Raw genomic sequence first — 23,984 nt, forward strand, 5'->3', positions numbered from 1 at the left:
CTTTATTAAGTATACATAAATGCAATGTATTGTATCCTAACGCGTCTAGCAAAATTAAATAAAGTAATTTAATTTTTTTTAAGAAACCAATTTATTTTGTAACAATTACTTAAATGACTGGCATTGTAAAATCCTTTAGTATATTTTAGCAAATTTGTAAAATCTATACAAAAATATATTCACATGTGCTTTACAACATTTTTCAAAATTCCTTATATATCTAGCGCTATTTGAGCGCTATCGCCGTACATGTACGGCAGTCTTACTTTTACTGTTTGGAGGTACCCCAGATAGTTATATATAAACATATATAACTAAAGAAATAATAAATCAACTACATTATATATTATTTATTTGTAATTTGATTCAACGTAAATGATTTTTATAAATAATGATATCAATAAATGATAGACAACATATAAAAGAATATTTTTTTTTCAGTTTCATAAAAAATATTGAATGCCTCTAAATTAATAAAAAAAATACAGAATATATAGCAAATATGTAATAGAAATAAACGACAAAAAAAAAGAGTATAAAAATCTCAAAGATATTTAAAATTAAGATTCACTGATTTTTTTTTAATTCACTATAAATGCAAAAATAAATAAATAACAACAAAAATAATTTGGGAAAAATACGTAAAATTAACTCACTTTCAGATGTATACGAACAAATTAAAAATGTGTGTAAATTAACTTACTACTCACAGGGTTAATTGCATGTATTGAGTGCACACTAATTGTGTGGATTAGTAAGGAATATATGTTACAGTGAATGTGTATTATTAGTGAAAATATATTACTATTTGCTTTAAGGGAAATCATTTTCTAATACAAATTCACCGATTGTTATACATATGTAAATAAATTTCTACTAGCGAAAATATTATTCAACTGATTGGCGCCGCTCTAAAATGTCTATAAAAGGCAATTTGACGGTTGTGAAACGTTCATTTTCTGTTCAAACCCAAACCTAGCCCAATCATATCAACTTAACACAACTTGAACTAATGAAAATTATAATACTAATTATAGTTTCGAAATTTCATTTAAATAATTTGCTTAATTTATGTATTGGTTTAGTTTAATTAGTTTTTAATATTGTATTTTTTTGTAAATCTCTTTTGAATAGGAATAAAAACAGTTTTACTGATACTGACTGATAGAATGTGAAATTGTGAGTAAACTGTCGGAGTTAAAATATTATATTTATATTTTTAAAGTAAAAATTTACAGTAACATATACACCTTGTAGCATCTACCAAAAATCATCGCGGTGCAATTATTTTTACAAGACCCATTGAAAGTTTTACACAAACTATTGGATATTAAACAATATTTCTTAAGGGTAAAAGTGGATATATTGTTACCTGCATAAAGATAACCGATAGCTACTCAAACACGTGTATTTGAGAAGATAGATACATATTATTTTAATTTTGCGGAATTTATACAAAAAGGACAGACACATAATTAAACAGCAAGAATTTTTAATTGAATGTAAAAATAAACATACATACATAATATGCATTAGGCATAAGACATTAAATAAACAGACATAATATGCGTAATATGGGATGAAATTTTAGCTTGATTTTTTATTAATAAATTATTTCTGTCACACCCTATAAAATGAAGCACCCTTTTTTCCATCCTTTTATAAACTTTGACAAATTCGATGTTTATTCGAGGCGATGAAAAATAATGACCACGCACGACACCTGCCCGTGGCGGGTGCCTCTAACAAACTGTTTCCTCAAATACACCCTGTCCAAAACAAACAACGACTGGTACAACAATTACAACCTTCAAAGCAACGGACGAGTACACGTGAAATTAGTTCGGTCGGTTTTACGGATAGCGTAAATATTTTAAAAACCATTAAAACCACATACGGAATACTGTTGCGTAATCAAAATAAGGGATGACCGTAAGTAATATTAATACGATTTGTAATTAAGAAAAAATAACATCTATAAATATTTTATATTAATTAGAAAGTCAACAAAAATATAAAATCAAAACTAGGTTAAATGTATTATATAAAAGCTTTAAAATAAAAGTAATTTATTAAAAATACACATAAATAAGACTAAACGGCTAAAACTACTGATTATTAAATAAATTGCTTTTACAAATTATTCCTTTTTACTAAATTAATGAGAGTGAATATTTTTTAAGCTTAGCTTAAAAATATGTGTTTTATAGTATTTATAACATTTTATTTTAAAATACATATAATCTCCTTTATTAAATAATATTATTTTAGATCTAAATAATAGTTTATATATTACAATAAGGTTAAGCTTTTTTTATTAGTTCGTCTGTGATGGTGGTAAGCTCTTACGATTTACAGTCTGTGATATAATATGTTAAATAAATTTTGACTTAGAGTTTTGACTTATACCCAAATTTCCAACATTCACCTCTAAAAAGTGGTGAATGCAAAAGTAGCATACAAGCCGGAAATATCGTGGATTCTGTTTTTGCTTAGTAATTTTTTCAAGATAAGTTTTAATTGCTAAATACGGATAAGATAATGTAATGTGTACAAAGTGTATAAGGTCAAAAATAAATTGTTCGATGATTTTTAGATTATTAAAATGTGTTTTGTGTCTGCGTTGGACAGCACATCAGTTGAAAATTACATATATATATAGATTGAATTGCTCTACAATACATGTGGAGCAATATTGTCTGAAATTAATACATACATTTTCATTGCATTTAAATGCGAATATTAGTTGGAAATATTCCAATAACCAATATTTATGTATTTTCCCTAACACTCAATAGTCCATTACTACAGTAAATTGCAATATACATACGTATATATGCGTGCATAATATTATATATTAAAATTGTGCATAAGTAATGTATATTTAGAGAGCAACTGTTTTTACAAACAAATATTAATACATTTTTGAATGATATATAGCATTGGTTTCCAAACCTAATGTTACTGCGTTCCATATTAATCTTGACAAAAAATCTTTTTTCTACTCTTGATGACTTATTTAAATATATGTGTATACACATATACATGTATTGTATACACACGTATCTCGATAGGTAAGCATTACGATACATGAACCTAAAAAGTGTCTGATCGTCTCGGCACTTTCCCAATCGCTTTTCTTGCGCAAGGAAAGGTGAAAGACAAATGCGGGGGTATTTCTTCCATTCTCCTGTTCGATTGCTTTCCTTTATGAGAGGCAACAAAAGCTGATATAGCTATAACTCTTTGCCGTGAGTCAAATACTCTCCTTTTCTTCACGTCTCGCTGACGATGGTCCATTTTTCTGCGAGGGTCCCTTTCACTCTGCGATTAAGGCTCAGTCGAATCTGGGACATCCTAGGCCGTTTAACTTTTTACATCGCCCTTTTGTACAATTGACTCGAGGGTACTATAATTTGATCTATTTTTTGAATCAATCCAGTTAATCTTACAGAAAATTAAACCATTTAATTTAAATCAATCAAACGAATTTTTGAACGAATAAATTGCAAATGGTTTCCGCTTACGTTCTAGTATGGATATGTCTTTAAATATGTTCGGCCGCCATCAAAGTTCTACAAGGGTTAACCAGTAACAGTGATGCTTTTATGCCCAAAATAAGCGCAGCACAGTTAAGAGCCTAACTCATACTGAGATACGAGTATTCCTTTTTTATTTAACAACGTCATAAAATTTATATTAAACTGCCTAAACGAAAGTGATCCAGTCGTCAATATCAAACGATCAAAATTTGATTGCCCGGTTTATGGGCGCCGTTAAAACCTCCTTATTTTGTATATGAATAATAGAAACATGGTACACTTTTGTTGTATTATAAAATAAGGGGTTACTGAGCCTCCAGCGTTTTGCGCCTTGGCATCACATTTTCCAAGCGCCAGGAATCGTTTTTCTACGTGGTTATATTTCAAGTATGAACGGGCCATAAATAAAAGGGCCGGCCGCTCTCCATTGTGCCGGGCGCCCAAAAAGGAAGGGCAATTAATTTAAAGGTGGAAGTAATCGCGGATTTATTGTGCTGACAACGGGCGACTTTTCGCTTACTCAATCCGAAACGTCAAACAAGGAGCTTATTAGCCCTTTGTTAACGCTCAATCGCCGCTGCGCATTGTTCGAGCCTTGTTATCATTTCGGAATCTGAGGCAAATTAAATGGAGTTTAACTGTGGTGATAAAAGTAGTACTTTTCTTAAATAATCAAATAGACTTTTTAATAATACTGCTAAAGCGATTTCATATTAGAATAAAGCAAAGAGTTTTAAAAATATTTTCAATTACATTTAAATTGCGAAAATAATATATATATATAGATATATATTATATATATATATATATATATATATATATATATATATATATATATATATATATATATATATATATATATATATATATATATATATATTTATATATATATATATATATATATATATATATATATATATATATATATATATATATATATATATATATATATATATATATATATATATATATATATATAGAATATACTTGTGGTTAAATATAATGTAGGATGCAATACCAATAATTAAAGCTCTCTATCAAAAAATATATTTGTTAAAAAGACGAGGTTTCTAGTGTTTTATTTTTGAGTAAAAAGCAAACTATTAGTATAAAATACAACCCGCATAAGTTATTTTTTATAATCTCTAATCATAATTAAAATCAAGAAAACGAATTATCAAATTTATTAAATATGTACAATATACCGTAATCATTATATTATAAGCAAATAAATAATAAATTAAAAGTAACATATCACTGTTAAAAAAATATGAATTTAACGATTGTTTGGGTTATATAAATATTTATTCCAACATATGTATATATGCAATATATTATGCATCAGTAAGTAGTTTATTTTTATACTCAATGTATTTATTTATCATTTTATTTGTATTCGCAACATCCTTAAGTGTCTGACAACGCTGAAAGCTTCTTAGAATCGAACCGAGACATCCGAAAGTGCAATTACCATGCAACCTTACATTAAACAGATCGATCCGCCTGTCTCTCTAAATTGTAAAGCCCGGCTGCCACATGGCACATGTCACACGGTGCCGAATTGCGCTGGGACGTAATCTGTTTTGGATCAAGCGTTTTTTTACTGAAAGACTCGCGCTAATTTGGCAAATGACCGACGACGCGTCAAAAGTGCCAGATACCAGTATTTTAGAGTACATACGCGCAGCATTCTCGCACACAAATTATTTACGAGCGTATAAATTGAACCAGCTACGCCCAAATGTCGCACTGTGGACTGATGGCCCAAATTTGTGACACGGGATCTAAAAAAGTTGAATAATTCAAGGTTTAAGTAGTAGCTTTAAAACTTTTTTGCAGTCACACATCTAAGCGTATGGTAAATAGCTTACGCCTCTAATTTAAGCTAAGTTTGTATTTTTAGGCCTTGAACTATAATCATATAATTTTATTTTTAAGAATCTGAGTTACAACACATTTTTGTGTAATGAAACGCAACTATATGAATGGATCCAATCCATTGGCAAAGTCTGTGATTTAGAGCTCTAAACTATATACAGTTTACAACTTGGATAGCGATTGACAAGACTAACTTTAGTATGTAGTTTTTAATCAAATAGCTACATCAAATGTACTACTCTGCTATTCAAAATTTAAGGGATTAACTCATGCTATATAATCATAAATAACGTCAATTCATAACGTAAAAATCGGTATCCTTTTAACAGTTTATGTCACAAGGTACGCGCTATAAATCAGAAAGGATCAACATGTTCCCCGCCTTGAGAAAAAACAACGCGCGTAGGTGTTTCTAATCTGCTTAGCAGCCAACGACAATTCATTTAAAAAAACTCGCCATTTTTCTGTAATTGGTCGTCCCATCGATAAGTAGTGGACAATAAAATCTCCCATACAGAGGATAATGAATATAAATTCGGAAACGCAGAAAATAAAAAATCACTTTGTTTGATTATTTTCCATCAAATAAACTCCAGGAGTTCAAGGCATCGAATCTCTAACCTTGACTTTAACCAAGCGAAGATTGTTAATATGCTAGGATTTTTTATTTAGTTTATTGAAAACTAAATAAAATATATTTTTGTAGATTAACAGTATTTATTTCAAATATGATAATTTTTATAGTTTTGATTGAAAAAAAGTATCAATTTCATTGATATATCTGCAAAACTGGAAACATACAATAATCAGAGGGGAAAAATACAGGAAAATACAAGAATGCGACTCGTAAAATTACAAAATAATGACAATATTGTTTGTAAAATACCAGAAGTAATACGTGATCATATATATTTTCAATGTACACCAATTTGTAAAGTTCCTGATATTTTTTTTACAATATTGGTTTAATATATATACATATATATATGTATATGTATATCTATATGTATTTATAAATCTGCGGTTTTCATTGCAATTGCGCTATTAATTTATTTATAAAAAAGTGTTTTTTTTTCTTAAGTAACTTAAGACAAAACTTGGTAACTGTTTGCAAAGTACTAACATTAAAACATCGTAAAAATCCGTCGTTTTGGTTTACTGTGCGTCGGAAGGCGCGTGTCAAAAGTTAAAACCGATTCGGATTTTACGGTCCGCGGAAGGCGCAATTTGTAAAGTTATTATGAAGGGTCATGGAGTGTGTGTCTGTGTGTCACGATATACATATTTTAGATTAAAATTTTGATTTCATATGAAAAAAAGTCACGCCATACTTTAATTTGTTGATTAGTCCATAAAATAATATAATAAATTGCATTTTACCAGTTAATAATAATTATATTATTAAACATAGTAATATATGACACTACTGTTTATTTTCTATGAAGAGCTATATATATATATAGCAGTATAAATAATACTTTTGTATGAATATTTTTTAATATTTTTATTATACATAATACTAAGTATTTTCTAAGCATTTGGAAAAAAACTAAAATTCATCCGATAAAAAACCCCGATAATGATCCTACAATTCTGATTTGATATCGCCTTATTAGTTTATTACCGTGAATTGGTAAAATATTATAAAAATATATATTTATGCTTCTAAAAGAATGTTTGGAATATAAGAATATGCATTAAGAGTAGGGATTCTGTGTCGAGACAACCCGGGAATTTATTCCCGAGAATTCAAAGATTTTTTGTTGTCTCGAGTCCCGGGAATTTAAAAATTAATAACCCGGGACTCGAGACTTTCCGAAGTGCAATTTTACAAAAATATGTAAAGAGCGAATTTGATGTCGAGCTTAATTTATGGCATCGGCCAAATTTGGAATGAATCGAACATTCACGTATTGGAAAATATTTGTGAAGTACTCACTCCTATAAAACTGGCAGTTGAAGCTCTAAGTCGTCGAGATGCCACTTTATTAGCTTCCGAAATTATTTTTAATTTACTTTTAAAAAAAATATTTGAAATCAACACAACTCTGTCGCACAAACCACCAAAATATTTCAAAGACTAGACATAAAAAATTCAACTTTAAAAAGAAGTTTCAGATATTAGATTCAACTATCAAGCGAACTCCGAATCTAGAGCTTTTATTCAAATCATTGCTTACAATTAAGCCAACATCTACAGAAAGCGAGAGAGTTTTTTCTACATCTGGAATATTTGCCACAAAAACCAGGAACAGGTTATGTGATTCATCATTAAACGCCTTGGTGTTTTTATAAACATATTTTTCCTTACAAAAGTAAAGGTTTTAACTTAATATTGATATAAATATTTCGATTAAAAAAATTGTAATAAATTAAATTTAAATAAATATCAAATAAAGTGTTTTTAAATTGTTTCAATAAATTTTCACCTATCGTACCTATAACACAAATAATAAATGTTAATAATAATAAATTAAGTAAAGTTAATAATAATAAGTTAAATAAAGTTAATAATAATAAGTTAATTTTTTAACATAATTTTTTTGATGATTATACAAAAAATAATCAAAGTCTCGAGTCCCGGGAATTCCCGGGATTTTAAAAATTTGGGTCTCGAGTCCCGGGAATCTAAAAAACCCGAGACTTCAGAATCCCTAATTAAGAGTTTGCCTATCGCAAAAATCACTACAACAAGTAAACTTTATGATTTTTTGGAGCACATAGGTGCTAATTTAAAAAAAAAAAAATTAAAAAAAAAATTAAAAAAAAAAAAAACATGTCAGATATAAAAAAAGTTTTCGATACAGTATAGCATGACAGTTTGAGTCATAAACTATACAAAACCACTGACTATTTGCTACGCTTAATATACTCACACTTGGGTAAAAGCTATGTTGATTGCCTTAATAATAAACACTCAATACTGCGTAAAATTTCATCTGGAGTGCCTCAAAAAAGTTTTCTCGAAATCAAAAAAAATACCCTAACGGTCTTAAACCAATCGCGAATAAATTATAAAAATCTTTCAAAATCTTAAATTAATATTTTAAAAAGTGGATAATTAAATCACAATACGTGGACAAACTCTGTCTCCACCTCTCAAATCTAAAACAAGCGTTAAATATCTGGGCTTACACCTAAATTTCAAATTTAAATTTAATAAATATATTTAGGAACTTAACTCTAAAGAGCTTGCGGCCATTGCGCTCGTAAGACCTGAGTGCGCTAACTATAAAAAAGAAAATTTGTTAGCCCGCCGGGTGTGATCAAACAAACTTAAGCTTCACACCTAATAAACAATACAACTGTTTATACTAATTTAGAAAAATGAAAATCACATTTCAGATACCAACAATTTAAGAACTGTGTTTTATTTATACCAGAAAATTTTTCGCGAAACTACACAAACCCTCTTATTTCGTGTGTTGGTACCTACGATAAAATTAACCCTAAATTTAAACACAAGCATGAAATGCCAAAGCATTGTTTGCTTTAGAGGATAGAAACAACATATAAATGGTTCCATATATTAAGTAAAAGGTACTCAAATTATCACTTGATTTATTGTTTTTTCCCCTTATATTTTTATTTTTCTTTAACTTAAATTGTAAAAGGTTTAAATTTTTTTCACTTAAATTATAACCACCAACGTTATATTTTATATTTCTGTTTTTAATTAAATTGTAAACATGATTATAAAATTATTTATGTTACGGAAATAAACGTATTGACATTATATCTAAAATCACTAATAAGCTAAAATCAATTTTATTTTTGCATACATCCGAGGGGTGGCGGAAAAGATCGGTAGAGCTCTGATGAAACATAATATCCGACTTATTTTCCAATCTAAAAACAAAATTGGTTCAATGCTTAGAAATGGTAAAGATCAAATAAAAAATGAATCCCAAAGAGTGTATCGAATCTCGTGTGCAGATTGCGATGAAGTTTATATTGGACAGTCTAATATACGCATCGCACATTGAGAAAAAGAACACCAAATAGCCGTCAAAAAGTATATAAGTAATTCTGTTCTGGCTGCACATAGCTTTAATGAACACCACAAAATTGATTTTAGCAGCACATAGATTGTAGCTAACGTTAAAAATTATTTTATACAATGTATCTGTCATTCTATTATTGATCATGTAGAGCTTTAATATACTAGACTTTTTTAGAAGGGACTTAGAAGAAAAGTTCTTTGGGGTTAAATCGGGGCTATGTGGGGGACAGTTAACATCACCCTTCAGCGAAATGAGCTTATTTTGAAACATTTCAGAAGCAAAAGTAATGATGTGACATGTTTCAAAACTAAGTCTGTTGATTGTAGACACAGTCTATCCAATCAGATTATACAAAGTTCAAGAAAATAATAAATTTATATACTTGCCATCTTGTATAAGATTTGTATAGTTTATTTATGTCATCGATATTATGATATATTATAGGCGTACTTACCAAAACACAGTATTTATTTTGCTATTTTTTGCGTATATACAACCTCACAAAAACCGCACGTTCCCCAAACACCTACGTTACACAGCTCTCGAATCGAAATTTCAGCTTTCTTTGCCTATCTACAACAGCAATGCTAGAAAAATGTTTAGCTCGAACACGATTTGGCTCTTCTTTCTTTTCCTCTTTCTGTCTCTCGCCTTTCACAACGGCGTTTGGTCGTGTAAGTTATTTCGAGCGAACCTTTTCGCGACACAGGCGCCGTTTCGGGCCCCAGAAATCAACAATTTTATTGCCACAGCCGGGATATATGACGACTATTACCCCTCGACATCCATCCCCTATTTTTCCCCCGTGTCCACAAAAACCACGCCCGCAAAATTTTCCCCGAAAAAACCTTAGTAACCGCAGTGCGTACACAACGCACGACAAATTCTTTCGATACACCACAAATCATAATATATTAAACTTTGATGAATTTCCCCAAAAAGTAAACATATACCGTTCAAAAAGATGCCGAATTTGATGTTTATGATTTTGTTTTGCCCAATGTTATTAAATAACCTACTGTTTTACATTACAATTTTGTGTTGCATATATTTGCTTAATAAATATTGCGCATGTATGTTCCTTTAAATGCTTGTTATAACTGATTAAATATGGTTTATAAGCAAAGGAACAATGTACACCAAAGGCAACATAATTGTAAAATTTTTAACGAAGGTAAAATAATAATAGCAAAGAATTTTAAAAACTTGTCTAAAAGTATATTTATTTACTTTGTGTTTTCCATTGGTTGTATATTTCACTTCTAACACATGCATGTAAATTATTATAAATTACTTAAAAAACATCGTAATTACGTTTGTCTGGAGCTTGATTGATATTTGCTTAATAATTTATTGTATTCTATAAAAATATAGCTATGTAGAATTGTTCCTCGTTAGCAATTAAGACGTTCAAAACGCGAAAGTTTGCACGGTGGAAAATTTTGCATAAATTTACGTTCTCTGACATAAAAGCGCTAAAGAGTGAAAAGTGGGTTAAAAGCGCATGAAAATATTCAGAAATAAATTAGCTTCATTGTTTTATACTTTAAACATTATTTACTTTTGCAATATGAAGGCTTTCGCCTAATTGGAAGATTACGTGTAGTACTGAGATCAATATCTAATTTCTAAAATGGAATTTGTATTAGTCAGACAAATATTTGCTTTTCTGTATTAAATAATGTTATATAAATTTATGGTTATTCTTGCGAATAAATTCTGAATAGCTACCTAAGATCATAATAATAGGTAATAGCAATTTTATTTTTGTATTAGATTTATAATATAATAAATATAATGTCTCAATTTAAGACATTGCTGTTGATATGATATAAACTTTTTTATTATACATAATGTTTTTTTTTATATAACGACGTATTTTTGTATAATGTTTTTTTTTTCAGGTAAATTATGAAAACTACGAGCTTTATCATATCTATTTTGAAAATTTAAGATGTAAATTAAGTTAAATTAGCTTTTAATTTTTTAATTATGTTTATATATACATAATATAATTTGAGCTACAAACTAACTAATTTGTGAGGAAAGTGTAAGTAATGAGTTTCGTTTAAATATGGTAGTAAAAGGCATTATAATAACTTTAAAGCTCCTCAAAATGAAAATGTCGTTAATAATGTCCTTTATAAAAGTAAGTTAAATATAAACTAATGGTTTTAAAGAATAGAAAAAAGGTCTCATAGTATTGGTAAAATAATAACAGTAAATTCAAGGAAAAAATACTCGTGAAATCCAGAAAAGTTTTTCGGTTATGAGTAATTGTTTTAGGTACATCGTAAGAATATACAGAGAAATCGATGGAATAAATATTAAAATTACTTAATATAAACTTTATGTTATATTGAAAAGATGTATCTTAAATCTCCCATTCAATTTATTGACATTTTAACACTAAACAAAGTAAAGATGTACCAGAAGACAAACATAGTAAATTATTATTCTTGTTTGATGTAAAAACATATTTAACAGTGAATATTATTAATAAAAATGATTGAAAAAATATAATTTATATTCAGAGGAAAACAATAAAGAGTGCTCTGTATTTAACTACAATTTTGTTTATAAAATCTTAACTGTCACTTTAAGATGTAAATGAATCTATTAATTTATACTTTTATGTAAAAAAATAAAGTCTTCTTTAAAATTAATGATAAACAAAATTATATGACAACATATTATTTGTACTTTATAAAAAACATTACCTTATTTTCCTTTTTTAAATTAACTGAAAAGAGACTGCTGGCCGACGAATATAAATTACATGATTCATAAAGATCGTTTGGAAGTTGATAAAAAATATTTTTTAATTATACCGTCAGCTGACTTTCTGTACTGGCAGATTTGTGCAGTTTTAATTATTGTGCAAAATATTTGAGCTATTTATTATGAATAATATCGAACGGGAAACAAAAATTCTTAAGCCGAATGTCTGCTTTTCTCAGAGAAAGTGAATTACGTTATTTTTAATGATGTTTGCTGACGAGTTTTCATAAAAAGTTTTTATATTAGAGATTTGAGAGAAGTGTCATTATCAAGTATATTTACCCATATATGTAGTTAGAAAATTTTCAACTCAAGGTTACCAATTTGGTACTGGATATTTGTGATTTTTTTGTAACACTTCTTATATTTACCAAAATAGGAAATATTTAAATAGTTAGTTGAACGTGTATGTTGTTTCGTATTTCGTATTTAATTTGCACAAATTAACTATCAAATACGTTTCGTGTTTGATACTTAACTTGTGCAAACAGCCCACTTACACGGTGAAAGACAGCTTTAAAGAATATAAGGTTAAAATATTTATTCGTCAATAGAATCATTTAAGGTAAACATCCTTAAAAGGAAGTTCGATTTTTGCTTCAATCACGCTGTTGATTTAAGGGCCAAGTGTAAACTTTGTCCTGAGCAAACTTCGGAACGGGCTTTCATTGGTGCGATTGTTTCTGCCAGTGCCTACTGTGTAGGTACAATCAAATTTAAAAAAAATACTACCCGGATCGCTTCTATTATTAAATCGATTAATTATTTAACTGCGTAAATTAATTACACGGAAATTAAGCCACGATGGTGTTTAAATAAGCGAAATTCGAGAAGCGAGTTACAAAGTCAAATGGTTTTCGTATCGAAAGTTGTGTCTATTGCACGTACCCTTTGGAACGTTGGATTTGCAAAGTTAAATAGCTTTAAGTATTGAAATTGCTTCATGAAACATTGTCTGGGCGAAAGAAACAGTGCAATTTCCTTACTTTATATATATATATAATACAAGACGTGTATACTCACGATAAGACCGGCTTAAGTTACGGCATTATTTTTGCGGCGGCGGCTAAAAGTTGTCACTTTTGTCAATAAATTGTAATAAAGCGATCCTTGCTTAAGATTATTTTTGCTCCAACCAATCCGGCGATAGTAAAGGTTTTGTGATTTTAGATAATAAAGTTTATAATTTATGGTGCGTTATAAATAAGCTGGGTTCACAAAACATTATGGTTTATTTAAAACAAATATCACCAAACAACTACTATCAAAATATCTAAATATTACCAAAAAATAAAATCATTTTAATAAAATATCTAAATAATATACATTTACTGTACAATTTGAATAGACCAAAAGGCATTTAAATCTAACTTAACACCGAGTGATTTGTGCTGTTTTGCTTATAAGATATATATAAAAGAAACAATGTGCCGGCCAAAATATAAAAAAAAAAATAAGAATTTCTATTGCGGCGGCGAGATAAGAGATGACTCCAATAAATATTCTAAATGTCTCAAATTCTGTTTCTTATAACCTCCTGCCAAAAAGTACAGTCTGAAACAAAATCTGAGAAACGCTCGAGGATAGATGTAAGACACAGGATCTTCGCTGGGGATCCTACAATACCGATTGGGCCACCATAAGAGCACCAGAGAGCCTAAACTTCAATGCGCAATAATTTACAGATCTCTGGTGCTACAATAGTACTGGCAGAGATGAAATTATGCTAAAACTTCTCCTTGGCTGATTGCCCTCCTCCCTTCCCATAAATAATCTAAAATTCTCAATCTCAAAGACTTCAGACCATAGACTAGGCCTCTAGAGCAAGGGTAAGCAAACTTTATTTGTAAAGGACCGGATCTTAAAATATTTTTTTATTTAATATTAATTTTTGCCATCTACCGCAAATTGCGCAAAATACAGGTCACGAATAATAAGTTTTAATTATGATAACTTTAAATTTATTAAAGATAACGTAACTGCTTTTTTTTGAGATAACATTTTATAAAACTGTGATTCAAAGTTCGTCACTACTAATTGTCCAAATTTATTGCATCTTTTAATGCCGACATAAAATTTTGATTTTATATACGTCATCTTTAAAATGTTTTTTACATAGGTACTGCCAAGTACAAATATAAACTTATTTAAACATATTCATTACCTGAAAGACATTTTTAGAGAGTTTTGTTTTGTATTGACTTATTAAATGAATTTTTAAATTTAAAATGTAATCTGCACTTGCATTAAGATTTGATAAACGCTGCTTAAACTGCAGTTCAAGCTCAAAAAATTCCCACTAATCTCAATAATCGGTGATTACGACAAATCAAAGCTTAAATTTTAAATAAATAAAATAAAATGCTTAAGCACATATTGCTTTGATGCAGTTACGCTCATTACAATGTCACTAGTTTCAGGTCTACAGGGTTAGGTTTATTTATGTATTGTGTATTTTTATAAATATATTTTTTCTCCTACTTACGTATAATTTATTATTATTTTTTATGTTATTGTGTAACTTAACCAATTTTCAACAATGGAAATGGTTATGAACCAATATTGTGCAATTAATGTATCTGTATGCTTTTATACCTATGTCTATTTTTGAAATAAACTTTTATAAAAAAAGCTCAAAAAATATATAGGAAATACATACAGCCGGTTGACATATATAATAAAATAAACACTAGTTGTCATTGAAATGATTTTATTGCAGTGTAACTTTTATATATAAGTAATCAATGCTATTTAATTGGCTATTGATGTTTCTCACAATGTGCTCAATACATCTAGTAACTGTATTCAATGAAATCCTAATATATTAAAATACAGATGCAACAATAGTACACTGCTTTATTTATTTAACATCGGTGAATGGTTTTATTTTGTGAAATACTCGTCAAATAACTGCAGTTACAGCCCTATTTTCAGTTTCATTTAAAAGCGCGACATTAAAGGTCCATTAGATTGCGCTTTTCTGGCTTTGATAGTGACAATATGAATATTTAAGGGTAATAAAAGGAAAAAATATCGCATTTTAATATAACTGCGTAACATCAAAGCAGAATGTGAAGCAATAGGAGCACCACATACGGTCATATCTCGCAACTTCTCAACTTGACAATTGGCCGTTTCTTTATAGCGCATACCTTGAAATTTAAAATGAAATTGAAAATGCAAAATCTATACATAGTTTTCCGACCTCTGCTTTAGAGGCTTTTGAACCTAACCACCTCGCCCAATGACCGCAATCACAGGTATTACGTTACCAGAAATCCTATGCTTCCAAGTGGCAACAAAAATAATGAAAATGTTTTATATACATAAATAGCAAAAATGTAATTCTTCAAATATATCTATTCTATTTCAATAGCTTTAATTGCGTATCATTCGGCATCACACGCGGAAGCCAAAAATGGAATTACCACTAAGATTCAATTATAAAATTGCAGCATTTTGCTCTGATTTTATCATAGATTTTTTCACTGAAACTTATGTCACTTTTATTTCAAACTCAATAACTCTTCATACCGCGAATGTAGAAAGTATAAATAATAATAAATGTAAAACATGACGTGAACCTTTGCACGTATCAGTTATGTGAACGTACAATAATCGCGTCGTATAACATTCCTTATTTATTTTTAAAATTACCATAAACCCTCAGATCCGTGAGCCGTGGCGTGTGACGAGCGAAAAGGGTAAGGCCCTTCGAGGATGATTGAGGTGAATAAAGAAATATGGCCGCCTGGCGAGGATAACCGTCTGAGGGTATCCGGACCCGGACTCATCTGAATACAACACGACCCGCAGAAAGCGTTCTACCGTGCACACACACACGAATACAGATTTAGACTATGATGACGGTCATTTTATATGTGCATATAGATTTCTCACCACCCTTTTACTGGTATTGAATTTTTACATATTTTTCTAGGGTCGTAAAATAGTTTGTCTTAAGAGTTTTAGAACTGTGATAAGCGATCTGCTAGATTCCGACCGGAGATTTAACAGTCAGAATTTTTTCATGTTTGACATTGACAAATACCATATCTGGAAAAACTCGATCAGCTAATAAAAGTCCGTGTCTTATATATGTATATAAATTAATAAATTTTCTTCTTTAAAACTCCTGTGTGGTGACATGTATTTTTTCGCACTGTAAGTAAAACGCGCAGGTCCATCACATGTCCGTCACGTGGCTGTCATTTTCTTAAGAAGAACATCTCTCAATCCATGACAATGGTGATATATCGCATTGCTGACTTCACTGCTGTATGTTGTGTCATGATCCTTACAGCAAGCGAAACGTAGTGCTATTTTCTTTTATCAAAACACAGAGTTAACCATAAAAGAGTTTCATTTAAGCGGTTGCTGAATATTATTGACTGTGGCTGAAGTATCACAGCCGAAATATCGAACAGTGTGTTTCAATCGCGATGAATCCCGAGATTTAAATAATATACATGTATGTGTATATTTTTGATTTTGGATTGTTTTTACCATTACACATATCTTAGTATGATCTGTTGTTCCTAAACTCAAAGTTGTTGAATGAGAAAAATACTCATTTACTTAAAATTTGTTAACCCCATCTGTCGATTCAGTATACAACCGTGGATACGTTGCGTTGAATATTTCATGCGGCCCGCGTTGATACGCCGAAGGTCCCGCGTACAAATTCGAGGCTTTCGCGCTGGAAATCTTGAAGTTATCGCCGATATTGGAGGCCGCGGCAGGCGGGATATCCTGATCCCTCCCGGGGGATGTTGGCACAAATCCCGTTTATCCCGCTACGCCTTTAATCGGATTTCGCCTCTCGTAGTTGATTGGACCCGCAGCCTCGTGCTGTGCTATGGACCAGTCGTTCAAGTATTTTTGAAAACGATCCAAATCTAACCGATTAAATTCCGTATAATATATGTTAAAATTTGTGAGCATTTAAGATTTTTGCTACAAATTTATTTTTGTGAATATATGTACAGATAAAAAATGGAATATTTTATTATTACAAATCTGATGATTGTAATTTAATAGATTTCTTTAATGCGTAAAAACGGCCATTATACCGTTTAATATTTACAAAATAATAGTAAAAAAAAACAGTTATGGTGCAACATTAAAATATATGAACACCAACTTACAGATTTTTTTTCAGCTCCTCATAGCTATCGCTAAAAATATCCTTGTTTTGGCAAACAGGTTGAGCAGCTGGATGGTTCGTGTAAGAGGAGCGTTCTCAAGCGCTGACATCCTGGCCGCAACGGGCAAGAATATGAAGCGCGATCGCGACTAACAAAGGGCTATAAAATCGCAACCAAAAATCGCAACCAAAAATCGCAACCAAAAATCGTATCGACACCGTCTCTTAGTCGATTTTAGAGATTAGTAGAGATTTTTTTATAGCAAGTACAGAAAGGCGTTTTATTTATTTGTGTAGCTGGATTTTTAATGTGCTTAAAAACGAATGTATTATTAGATTTACTCAACTATATTACGAAAATCATAAAAAAGGTATCATGAAAACAAATATTATCATTAAAAAGACATTATAAAATAAAGTGCGTATGAAAAAAGTCATGATTTTTAACTATCTATATAGATATATGTAGAAAATCTCACCATTAGTAAAGTCTATTATGACTAAACATATACAATGATAGCCTATAACAACTCTTTACACATACATTATAGATTATACAAACATTTCAGAATAAAATTGGCAATTTATTAGTCACTTAAAGCAACCTTACAAAATTAATAATTCTACCACTTTTTTTGCAAACCGATATGACTGACTAATAAATATAAAAGTACTCGTAAGTTTCTATAGTTAAATTATAAGTATCGCCATTTATGTACTATATACTCGTGTACCTTATTTTAAATCGATATTTTTCAGGATATCAATGTTAAAATTTTAATCATAATATTTGCTTCACCATCCATTGAAAATTCAACGCTGGTGTATTTATATCTTTGACGAATTGAACGCTACGCATCGCATATAATAATCTCATTTAATATCTGTCAAAGCTTATCATAAATCATGTTTTATAAATAAAACTCCAATTAAGAAAAAGGCCAGACGCGTCTGAAAATCGGTGCCAAAATATTTGCACGCCAGTCGCGCCAAAAATGTGCATATTTCAGTTATCGTAAAAATAACGACCGACGAAAGTCATATATCGCTTTATAGTAAGGGTTTTAGCCTAATGCGAGACTTTTTATGTTTCATAAAGTGAAACAATCTCTCATGGGATGCCGTGGCGTGGAATGTGGGTGTTGTAAAAGAAAATTTGACGCAACACCCTGTATATATATAATACATAGAGGCGTGACTTTTTATGCTCTGTTTTCATTAAAACGAATATAAAATATATTATATATATTTTTTTGTGTAAGAGATTTTCACGCCATGCGATAAAGATTTTCAGCGTTTACAACGTGAATTAATTTGTATAAATGATATATGAGACGCGAGCGTTAAAACGCGCCAGAGGGTTGTTTCACCTTCTGCAAAATGGCGAAGTAAATTTCTACAGAGATATTTGAAATACATTGTTTATTATTTACCGTAATACAATAACTGGGACGCACCCTCGTTAAAGCAATGATCTTTCAATTTGGATTACGGATAATTTAAAGGAGCGGATTTTAAGACTGATTCTCTAATTAGCTGAAATAAATTTTATATGTACCTGATATCTATGCCTAGTAAAATGGCAGCTGGAAACTCGTTTTGTTTATTTTGCTTTAAATTAAGGTGTGTAAAAGTAAAGGCGTCGATCTAAAATAATGGTAAAAAGGAAACATATATAATCATTGGTCTGCAAAGATTTTCCCTTAATATTTATACACATGTAACATAGAAACTAAAGGCTTTTAAAGTAAATATACAAAAACAAGTGAATATTTTTAATGAATTTATTTTTGATATATTTCACAAGCTATTTATCTATATATTAAATTTTTCACAAAATTTAGGGTATAAAACGAATTTAAATATTTTAAGTTTAAATAAGTGTTTTATTTGAAATAATATAGAGTACTTTACAGATTAATAATTGGGAACTAAACAACTACTTATTTTTTATTCACATCTTTCTGTTTTAAACTCAAACCATTTCGTTTATAACATCATCGTCGTAAATAAAAAGAAGTTGTTATTACATATTATTGCATAATTTGGAAAATGTTCTCCTGATTACAGGCAATAATTATAAAGATTTGTGCATAACTACCAAAATTAACAGGCGACTGATCATGCACATAATTGATTGTGATTGCAAATGCAAGTCGATAATACGTGGACCCCTTATTGCAAATAAAGACTTTTTGTGGAACGCACAAAATATAATCCATCATTTAATCAGTTCAAAAAAAAATTAAAAAAATGTTGCACGCCAATTAGAAATATCACCATAGATCGTACCTCATGTAACACCCACAAAATATAGTCTATTAATAATTATTAATCTTAAATGTTAAAAATACCAGCCAGAATGATATGTGAAAATGTCACGTCGCTGCTTTTCACCGTTTGGGAAGTGTTCGTGTAACAGGCAGACAAACACATGTTATTTATTTTTGTAATGTAAATGTAAATTTGTAATAAATAAATGGTTAAAAATTTAACTTACTATAAAAAAATGCTTAAAAAGCTATATTAAAAATATACAATTTTTATTAAGAAAGACAAAGTTAAGTTAGTCAATTCACACTTACGAATATAAAAATTACTTAAAGCACTGCTTATTAATGTTAACCTGTATTTAAAAGCCTTTTTATAGTTATTTTATTTTTGTTAAATAAATGTTTATTAATTTTAATATACACTATCTGATTTTAGTCAAGTTAAGCAGCACTGTTTTGATAATAGTACTACGCTAGTTATACTTATTTATTATTTTAACTATAAAGTAATATAGAAAGTAGGTTTCGTCTTTATTATTTTCATTTTTATTTTATTCTGCTTTACATTGGGATAATTTGCGGTTTTTGGTAAGTCGTTAAATATATTTTAATATACAAGTTTTATTACGTATAAAATAAGCTCCAAATGAAACAGAAAAATCATCCTAATTCATCAGCGTATATATACATACATATATATTTATATCAACATATAGAGTATATTTTTAGAACATGCTGTGTATTATGAAACTTTTTTATCATATCTTTTCAATATATGTATATAATAGTCTGACAGACGATTAAGAAGGGACGCCGGTATGATAGATTGGCGTCTGTTGTGTGCTCCTTTATTAATGGATTTACGATGTTTCCAAAAGTTGTTAGCAACTAATTACAAAGTGCGCTATTAATTAGCTATCGCTCTCTGCGAGGCATCCTTAAAACCCTTTGTCTGTATGTTTGTTGTGTGAAAAAACTTTGTGTCGGAATTTAATTCAAATTTATTCAAACAGAAGTAAAAAAACATAGTCCTTTTGGCACGGGCCCGCTTCACATTCGCCCGAGAGGCTTCAATTATGGGGAAAGTGTTTACCTCGTGCGGGAACCCTATAAAAATATGATATTTATCTGCTTGGGTATAATAATGAAAAATAAAAGGACGGAGCGAAGAATAAGGGAAGACTTAAAAATTCCTTTATCGCATCGCGCTGCTTTTTTTCCTTTCATCCGTATGGTTCGTTTTTTACTTTGCAATGTGAGGATTTTTAGATTTCGCTATACGCTTCGTGGATTTCGTTGAATATAGATTATGGCGTGATCAAGAGCATTTTTTGTGAGATATTTGTATGTTATAATATGAAACGCATGCTTGAAATATTATGTAAGATTGTAATAAAGTTATAAATAATAATCAGTAGCTAGAAAAGCAATCACACTTATTTCAATCATGTACTTACTTCATAAAAAACCCCAGAAAAAAAATACTTTCTTTGGACTAATCGGATGGTAAATGAGATGTAAATATTCAAAGCATCTTTCATGAGTCAAAAATACACAGTTCAAAACAAATTTTGGCTTTTAATTTTGAGACGAATAAATCGATAAACAAAGATGAAATAACGGGGCGTTCTTCTGGACTTAGTTCTAGATTTATTTTAAAGGTTTTGGTTAAAGCGTCCGCAAAAATAATGGTCCCAGGAAAATCGTATTAGCAATTACAAAAATCAAATATTATATATACCCAAAATTTAAATTGGTCAGACAAACCTTAGAATTACACAAGTAAAAATAGAAAATGCTTTGATGAAAAATAAATTTCAGCAAACAATAAAAATCACCATATAAATTTTGATGAAAGAAATGTGGCGACCACACATATAGGCACATTTAAAAATGCGATTGTCTCATTGTTAATGACCGTGACCAAAAACGTTCATTCATTAACAATAAGACAAACATCATGGAACAAAAGGGATTTCTTTTAACCACACAACACGGGTCGTTAAGAGAATCTCTTTTGTGACAAAACGGTAAGGACGCAATCAATCACCACAATGCAAACCCTTTCCGAAGAATTCGAAAGTCTGGAGCCAAGAAAAAAACTCGCTTTCGAAATACATATCAGATTTCTCGAATTCTAAGAAGCCACTGCAGCGATTGGCTTGGAGATAGATGCACAATAGCGATTGGCCAGCTAGCGTGCATCCCCTAAAATATATAATCCCGGACTCTGACGAAGAGAGGGCAGACGGCCCAAGAGATGATACGAGACGGTCCACGGCACTTGAGAGACGATCAGAGGCACCACAAGAGACGTCACCAGATAGCAGAGCGAGCGACGCTGACTACCAGAGAGCCAAGATCTACCAGCAGTCATCCAGAGAAACCAGCCACGCGCCCTCACCGACAGACCTGAAGATCACACCTGGCACTCGCCGCACGCAGCCACAGAGCCCTGAGACATCATCACCTGCACACCTTTATCGCGAGAAAGGTCACGCCTTAATCGTCCATAGTCAAAATTGTAATTATAACTTAATAAACAATCTAATAAAATTCACCGAAGAGTCTCATTGGCCGCGAGGTCAACCACCCCTAGGGCTACGAATCCCGAAAGTAACTATAAGCAAAATTAAGAGTTTTATATATATATATATATATATATATATATATATATATATATATATATATATATATATATATATATATATATATATATATATATATATATATATATATATATATATATATATATATATATATATATATATATATATATATATATATATATATATATATATATATATATATATATATATATATATATATATATATATATATATATATATATATATATATATATATATATATATATATATATATATATATATATATATATATATATATATATATACATATATACATAAAATAATGTACTTCATCTACAGATAAAAAAAATAAAGCAACAAACATTATCTTCTATTTTTCTCTGTGAACCATTTTCGATGTTTGCCTGAAGTGCCTTGCCAGGGCGCACACTCATACACATCAGTTTGGAAATATCAAGTGGCCTTATCGCTCATTTTACACGGCAGCCTTTTTACCTGGTAACGTACTCAAACCCCCTCTCCCAAACCCTCAAATACTATAACCCTCCTACGCTCCCTATCAATCAAGTCTAACCAACAGGGGTTTAACCTCATCTGAGACGCTTTGATCGACACGCAATTTCTTCACTTTTCCCTTCGCCGAGATACTATACGGATACTATTTTCCCGGAATCCTCGATATAGTTTTGATTCTGGCTGACTTTATTTAAATTTTACGAGCTATTGGTTTCGATTCGCGAGGATCAGCCTCCATAGCTTTTCCGGTGCTTTTCCTTTATTTTTTCGCCGGTATATCTATATACATAATGTTTAATAAAACGAAATCGACACTGTGAAGCGTGTTTATATTTTATCATCTAAAATTTTTTTCAAGAATATATTTTAATATAGAATTAAATGTTTTATTGATTAAAAGTCAACTATGTATATTTAGAGTATATTTTGTTATTTCAGGTTAGTTAAGATCTAAAAAATGTCAAAGCAAAATATTTCTATAGCATTTTATCTTAGGATTAATTTATAATTCTTTTTATATAACTTTTTGGCATAGTCTTTAAGGTGCTTGCCATAAGTTTTGCTAGAACTCTATAAGCTTTTTTAGATACTAGCGCTTTGAATTGACAATAAAATGGGTAGTCTTCGTCCTTATAACTTTGACAGTTACAACTCTAAGAATAGCCCTCATCGTCGTCATCAAATACAGTTCCTAAAGATGCACCAAATGGACATGACACTCTGGAGGCATAATCATCAGATCTTACACCCGTCTAGGAACTGACGCCTCTAGAGTGATTGAAGCTCTCAGATGTCGCGTTACCAGAGAAGCTGCGTCCCACAGATATTGCGCTCCTTAGTAGTTATATATTTGCGTTTTAATCATCACTACGCCTATTTTTATTGAAAAGTATTTTAAGATCCATTATTTGAAGTATTCTTAAAAAATTTAAAGAAAGGCACGAAGTACATTTCTGTTATTAAGCTCGAAGGGATTTTAGTAAATCAGTGACATAAAAAAATAATTGTAGTTTTATTTTCACAATTTTTTTAAAACGTTTACTTTAATGGGTCACCATTTAATTATAATTATAATGCCCAAGTTTGCGATAAGGCGTTAAGGTGGCTCGTTTTCGTTATGCGGGGCTTTAATAATTTATCGGCGATTCCAATTCAGTGCGATACGCTACTTGATAGCACCCTCTCAAATAGTTTTTGTCTGAAATATCAGAAAAGCGAGTACTTCATTTGTTGAA

General features: G+C 30.2%; 1 protein-coding gene across 4 annotated transcripts in view; it reads right to left on the reverse strand.

Annotated features, from left to right (window-relative positions):
• LOC148237832 (uncharacterized) overlaps positions 1–23,984 on the reverse strand; it is a 444,404-nt gene that overhangs the window by 101,642 nt on the left and 318,778 nt on the right. The window lies entirely within an intron of this gene.

The sequence above is a fragment of the Plectrocnemia conspersa genome, unplaced genomic scaffold (assembly GCF_051122295.1).
Source record: "Plectrocnemia conspersa isolate PC_06_02 unplaced genomic scaffold, ASM5112229v1 ptg000002l, whole genome shotgun sequence".
In the NCBI taxonomy this organism is placed as follows: Eukaryota; Metazoa; Arthropoda; class Insecta; order Trichoptera; family Polycentropodidae; genus Plectrocnemia; species Plectrocnemia conspersa.